We start from the raw sequence: 6,678 nt of genomic DNA, 5'->3' as shown, positions 1-6,678 counted from the left end.
ATTTAATGCAGTTTTTGTATTTGAATAGAATGCATAAATCACTGCATAAGTGCTATCTCACAGTAAGAAGAGAGCTACTAAACTGTGTGTCCTAGACAAAGGAAATATTTTTCAAGTGGTTTGCCTGAGGGGGGATTTAACAGAGGAAGTTAATGCATTCCAGCAAGAATCGCCATCTCTATAATACCAGTGGATTAATTGTAAGTAAAGCTAAAGCCGCGAGTGAGGAAAATTTGCAGCATAAGGAATGTTGATGAAAAGTGTGGGATGGTTGTTGAAGATAAAAACATAATTTGAAATGAATTTTATTTTAAAATAGTTGTATTTTTTCAGCGCTTTGTTATTCCCATGACTAACTGTCAGCTATAAGAATGAGTTTCTCATTTTATTCCAAGAAATCATTTTTGAATCAAGAATTCATTACATTTCCATCTTTTCATTTTCACTGCAGTGGTTTCTTTCTCTGTGCAATGATTTTATCATCTGATTGCAATCAATATTGCTGTAACAGGCAGTACATGTAGTGCATCAGCAGTCAGAGAATGGTAAGGGATTACAGAGCATTTATACTACCCATGTTTAAAATCCATCCCTTACTTCCTCCTGCCCTTTGCAGGCTGCACCTCTTTTTCCTTCTATTAGCACTGGCATCTGTATTACACCAAAGGTTTTCAGTATTAATTTGCTGAAAAAAATCCATGAAATATTCTTTTTTAAAATAAATATGTTGCTGTAAAACATACTCTTGGGAAGCGTTTTTATGCTTTATCACAGCAAAGAGCTGTGTGTCACTGCTAAGTAATAAACTGATTATAAAATAGCTAAACCACAGAGCATCAGGAACGCAGAATGCTGATCCAACATGAAAACCAAAATCTTTATTTCATTTACCTCAGACCTACCAGCAAATTCTTCCTTTACCTCTCAGCAAGATACCCACAGTTGTCATTTTAAATAAACTCTCTCCCCACCCTGCCCAAGCTGTTTACAAAGCCTGCCCTATCCTGATGCCCAATCCCTTTTTTCTACACTCATGAAAAATGATCCAGTTCTTAGACACACAAAACTAAAAAAAAAGTGTTTCTGTGGAATCCTCCTAATTTAAATGCTTATCTTGTCAAATGGGGAAGGGAATGAAGAAAAGAATGCAATGAGGGGAAACATATCCATCTCCAGGACACACTTTCTTTCTTTTAATTTTTAAAGTACAGCCAGAACTCCGTTAAGATTGTCTCAATGAGAATAAAACTATTGAGGATTCAGGCATTGTGCACTGGGAAGTGAAAAAAGGAAAATGATAAGCAGAAAAGACAACTGGAAAGGAAAAAAGGCACCATTAATTACAGGTAATAGCATTGTGGTTTGTATTAAATTATGTAAAATGAGAACATAACCACTCCCTTGCTTTTAAGATAGCTCTGAAACTATTTTGTAGGAACAAAAATTTTTGAGAAAACAGTTCAAGCCATGACCCAGGCTGTATTTTCAAATGTGCTGTCCTCCCTTGTCGTTAATTTGCTCCCTCTGGAACAGAAAGATTCTCCACGCAGTCTGAAAGCAGATGTTGCAAAACTTTCTCCTTTCCTCCTCCCAGCTCATGCAGAAGACAACCTACAGACTATACTCTGCACAGTTATTTTTTTTCCTTGCTGACAGACAATTAAACCACTTTGATTACTGAGTAATGTATATAGACATACATCAGTGATTTTGAATATGGGTGGAAATGGCCGCAGCCTTGACAAAAGCCAGCAGTATCATTAAAAAAGATGTGACTACATGAGATTAATTTTCTTCCCCCTTTTGGAGTTCATGTTTCACTTGCAATCAATTTTCATGACCAGATCGCCTTCCACAAACGTGCCATTTTGCTGTTTTCTTTTGTAATGTTGTGGAGGAACACACAAGTGCCTTAGAAATAGCACTATTTATTGTTTAATATGATAGCTAAGTCTGTTTCGACATACTCAGCAATCAGTTAACACCAGGTTTTCTTCACATGGCACCATTCTTTAGCTTGAAAAGCTTTTCCCCTAACTGATGCTTACTTTTAGTGTTTCTAGACCGAAATTATACTTCTTTTCACCTTTTGTTTCACTAAGCTACATGAACCATTTTTATTCTCCTCTCATAAAACAGCATCTCCATTTTACTGATCATCCTTTTGAGTCTTTCTCTGTACCTCCTGCAGTGCGAGCTCATCTTTTCTGAATAATAGTGACCAGAATCACACAAATTGTTTCAGATGAGATGAGACCAATATTTTTATCTGCAGTATCTAATGGAAATAGCTGATCTGGCACATCGTGTGATTTTAGTAACTTTTTTTGTAGCTGGATCATAGATGTTACTTGGTCATCATCAACCAATACAATGAGCACTTTCTATCCACTGTCACTTCCAACTAATGAGGTTCCCTCCTAGCAGAAAGTACTGCTATCGGTCTCCTTGTGTGTTGTGTTATTAAAATTAATTCATTCTATTATTTAGGTTCTCAAGGTCACCTAGTCTTGATCCTTCTCATATTGAAAGTGTCTCACTATTTTGTATCATCAGCACATTTCATTATTACAGCTCATAATTTTGTACCTACATCATTAATGGAAATTTCTGGCTGAATAAAGGTCTTCTGATGTTTCAGATGGGTATGTGATCAGTTTTTTCCTTTCATCTCAAATGTGGAAACATTTGCTTTCATAGCTTTTTTCTCATTAGCCCCTGCTTTAATTTCCTTTGTAAGGAAACTCAGCTGGGCTTCTGGCAATTCTCACTTTATTCTTACCCTTCTTAATATTTTTCAAGCAATCATTTTGTTCCATTCCTTTCAAGCTTTTGATTGTTCCCAATAACCCTTTTGAAGTGGCTATTTATCCAGCTGGGACTGACTGTCCCTCTTGTTTGAGATGCTTTTTTTGCAGAGACTTGACAGATGCCAAGCCTTCTCCACATACAAGTCCTCAACCACCTAGATGCAGCTGTCGTCAGCAACTCATTCCCTTAATTTGTCAGAATTTGACCTTTGAAATTAAGGAACCATAGTTATCAACCTACTTTTGCTCCAATATTTTCCTAATATCTTACAAAAACTATTTCTCCCCAGACTCGAACCCAAACATCTCCAACACATCTTCAGGCTCTCAAACAGCAGCTCTTTGCTGCATTTCCCCAACACTGACATAAACAAGTTCTGCTTCATCTTCCCTATCTTTTTTTTCTTTACTATCTATCACACTGCAAATTCTAACCCTCCATCAATCCTCTTTGCCTCCCAAACACCATGAGTGTTTTAATATTTGTGTGCTCCTGTCCCAATTTGTTCTGTCCTATCTTCTGTTATGTTGGGGGTTGGACCAGATGACCTTTGAAGGTCCCTTCCAACCCATACTATTCTATGATTGTATGCCTAAAAGATCTAGCTTTGTTGCCAGGGCTCCAATGATATGCAAACATTACAGTTGTTTCTTGCTAACAAGACATTCTCCCTGGAAGAGTTTATAGTCCTTCTCCCAACTACCAGCTACATACAGTCTAAGCAACACTTTCATCACTATTCCAACTCTTTCTCCTTGCTGTCCGTCATCCGAACCGCTGGTACTCCTCTTGCTATTCGCTCTCTTTTTCTTTTCCAGCATCTTAAAATCAGTAGTGGGACATCATGTAAATTGTTTCTTTCTTTAAAATGATTTCAAAAAACTGGTAAGTAAATAACCCACATACAGGGAAGCTTAGATCATGAAGACTCCTTTTTCTCTTACGCATTTCTAGCCAGACCCAGCGCTCCAAAACATACAACCAGACTATCTGAAGAGCCATAAGATATGCCTCCTCTTAATGACAGGTTGGTTTGAAACATGAGAATTGAAATGTGGAGCTAGGAAAATACCACACTGTGGAAATACTGAGTCAGTGAAGGAAGTGACAAGAGTAAGAGTGGGGAAGAGTGTATCTAAATCCCAAAGGAATTTCTGATGATGAGCAATCTTTACTGCCATGAGCCTTTATCTTAAATCTTTATTTCTAGCACACCCTAGTAACAAGCCTGTCAATTCCTTTTAACAAGAAATTCCATCTTTGTAATGGTGTAAAACTCGTGTTCTTCCCCTCCCAGTCTCCCATCATTTTTCTGTTCTTTCTCACAATCTCCACCCTCTTTTTATTCCCTAGAATGTTTCGGTTGGTTTGTTGTCATCTCTTCCTCCCCCTTGCCCCACCCCGGATTCATTGTCCTTCCCCATACAGACATCTTCCTCATCTGCTTCTTTCTTCGCTGTATTTTCCAGTACAGCAAATGCCTTCCTTGACTGTATTTCCGCTGCAGTAGTAAGCCTCCTCTCTCTTACATTCATTCTTTCACTGCCTCATAGCCTGCCTCACAAGACCATGGAGAAAAGACGTATCTGAAAAGACTGTCTTCTCTGCACAATTTCTCTCTTTCCTGTCACCACCAGGCACCAGCTCTTCTCTTCCATGAGCTCTATCTACCACAGTGTATAATACTCTTACTCACTGCTGTTTGTGGTCATTCCTTCTACTTTCTAATTCCTTCCTTGGTCTGTTAGGTGTAAGCTTAGTAATTATCTTGCCTGTGAATCATGATTCTCCCTTGACCAAAACCCCTGGAGGCCTAAGCACAAGCACTCTTCAGGATAGCACAGCTGAAAGACAGGGTCCTTTCTGCTTGACCCTGATGAGAACAAAACAAACGACCCTTACCCTACCATCTCCAAGTGCTAACCTTTTGCATGAGCAAGAAATTTGTGTTTCATGTCTCTCCTTCCTTCCTGGCCTGGGCTCAATTCAAAACACCCTCTGGGCAAGGAGGAAACAAGACAGCAAGCTAAAACAAGGACAGACTATGAATATGGCTTTTGTGGTTTAGCCTAAAGTGAAAATAATCACACATAGCGCAATATAGGACTGAAAGAGTTATCCAGAGGAGAAACTGTTTGAGTTCCTGTAGATAAATTAAGTGATTGAGAAAGAATAAATAGGTCTTCACATAGTTGTTTCTAGTATTTGCATCACTCATTAGTACTGGCGTTACAAGCAGTTTGGTGGTGAGGAATACATATAGACCAGACATTTTTCTGGTAGTACATTAAACCTTGAATGGGAAAGCTGAAAGTTTTATCTTCTTCTGCTTAGAACAGAGTGGGTATCATATACAGTAAAAATCAGAAACTTAGAAGGTTTCAGGCTTACAATGGCAAATAAAATATTTACTTGGTTACTTGTACTGGAAACTAGAAACATACCACTTCGGGTTTACTGCTATGACCCAAACTGTGACCATTTCTGGACCGGACCCCCAGGCCCGTCTCCAAACTGTTACGTATTTAATACTATCACTGGGAATGTCTACACTTACAGACTAACATTTCTGCAATCCCAAGAGAAACCTCTTTTCTTTCCAGCTCAGATTGTGTTCATTCCACTACATGCCTCAGCTTTGAACTGTATGCAAGAAGTAGGCAGTCCCATTTTTCCTTTATGACAAAAAAAAAAAGTACATAATAATCAAATCAGTCCAATGGTCATAGAAGGTCACTGGTGTAGGATGCTGTATGCCAGCAAGACTGGCTGACAGACTGAGGAGTCTGCAGCTACAGTCTCTTATAGCCAAAAAACTGTACACCTGATTGAAGTCAGTGCAATACAGCAGTGTTCCTCATTTTTCGGATGATGTGAAATGCCCCACTCAACACAGCGCACATTCTATCACTGCTGGCTAAGAGAAACAATTCAGTCCTGACAGACAACGCTCTTGCTGCAGTAACACATTTCTTCCTCTGTACCACAGTGAACACTGTCAACACGACGAGTGTGAAGCCATCAACCTGTGTCAACCTATAGAGCACAGAAGACTACAAAACATGTATCCATGCCAATTCAGTGCCCATTGGGTCCATGTTTTCCTCCTCATCAGTCAATGCCTCAGGCCAATCTCCAGCCTTTCCAATACTCGTGACGGGTGAGTCTCCTCTGCTTCTCCGGCAGATGCAGGGGAGGTTAATGCCTGTCACTGGAGCCTTCCACTGTTCTGAGCACACCAGTAGAGTGTGAGAAGGTGCTTGGCCGAGCACCAGGATGGTGTGAGCAGCATAGCCCTCCAGAGACTCCAGATCTCAACTGTTTCATTTGAAGAGCAAATCCACACTTCTCACTTCCAGTTATAACGAAAGTAGGTCGATGCAGACATGAAGATGACAACTGAGCGGCATCCTCGAGGCTAACAGACCCCACTACATCCTGCAGCGGAGTGAACAAGTAGCAACACAACTGCAGTGGTGGTGACCGTGGCTGACTCAGCGCCATACAGCCCTCTCAGGCAGGAGCATGGAGAAAACAGCGCGCCCAGGCTGTTGGATCTCCCGACGCAGCCTCGCACCACACCGTGGCGGCTGGCGCGGGGGAAGCAGCCCCAGCGCTATGAGGCCATGCGCAGGCCGCCAGTGCCTCCGCACCTCGAGGGGCAGCAGCGAGCCCCTTCCCGCGGGACAACCCCGGCGAGCCCGCGCCACCACTACCGCCATTTCCTGCTGTTTGCCGCCAAAACCCGTCGGCGGGAGGGTAGTGAGGGACGTCACGTGGCGGCCGGCGCGCGGCGTCCGCGGTCACGTGGCGCGCGGAGGCGCGCCCCGTTTCGCGCTCTCGCCCCGCCCCCCCCCTCCCCCCCCG

Source organism: Strigops habroptila, chromosome 6 (assembly GCF_004027225.2).
Source record: "Strigops habroptila isolate Jane chromosome 6, bStrHab1.2.pri, whole genome shotgun sequence".
Lineage (NCBI taxonomy): Eukaryota > Metazoa > Chordata > Aves > Psittaciformes > Psittacidae > Strigops > Strigops habroptila.
Note: the sequence above shows the minus strand (reverse complement) of the source record.